The sequence below is a fragment of the Halyomorpha halys genome, unplaced genomic scaffold, assembly GCF_000696795.3.
Source record: "Halyomorpha halys isolate HHAL.00 unplaced genomic scaffold, Hhal_1.1 Scaffold495.1, whole genome shotgun sequence".
Lineage (NCBI taxonomy): Eukaryota > Metazoa > Arthropoda > Insecta > Hemiptera > Pentatomidae > Halyomorpha > Halyomorpha halys.
Genome location: NW_027109484.1, coordinates 340,233 through 341,027, shown reverse-complemented (window position 1 = coordinate 341,027; position 795 = coordinate 340,233).

Here is a 795-nt window from a genome sequence, read left to right as displayed (position 1 = left end):
AAATTTTATCAAAATCTTGTTTTTGTCATTCCCAAAATATTATCCTCTTCACTAGATTGCTATTCTTACTCTCTATTTTTTTAAAAAATTTATACCTCAATATTCACTAATTTATTACCTAAGTACTCACTTCACAAGAGCTTAAGAGACACCTAGGAGTAAATCTCCATCCAAAAAACTCACATTTTTAAATATTTTCAAATCATATAATATGTTATTCAATATTGTGCCGAAATTTTAAAATCGCCCATTTATTATGTTGAAGTTAAGCTGTATGAAATTCACCCCCGACTGAAGGCCAGGTGTTACTTCACTTTAGGATGCTGGTTAGTTTAATATTACACAGTGGACTGTGTGTGGAAATTATTCCAACAAAAAAAAAAAATTAAACATAAATTGACAGTAAAAATCTATCAAATAATTTACTGGGTTAGGAACATTGAATTCAGGAGAAGACCTAAGATAATTTGCAAATGATTCTCAGTGGTAGTAATTTATTTTTGTGCTTTGTTCGTTCCACAGGTCAATTTCATTAATTGTTAATATTTGTCGTTTTGTTGTTAATTTTATTTAAAATATGATTATTTTATTTTTTTTTATTAATGAATTTAAATTATGGAGGCAATAACATAGAAAAAGACGAAAGCACCATATTTTTTTTATTAAGTATGAAATTATAACCTTAGTGGTTTGCAATTATTGTGTAGTTCTTGATTGTCAATGTGTTAGTAAAAATCATCTTTATTTTTCTGTGGTTATTTCTTGGCCTAGAAATCATGCAACAATATTATGTTT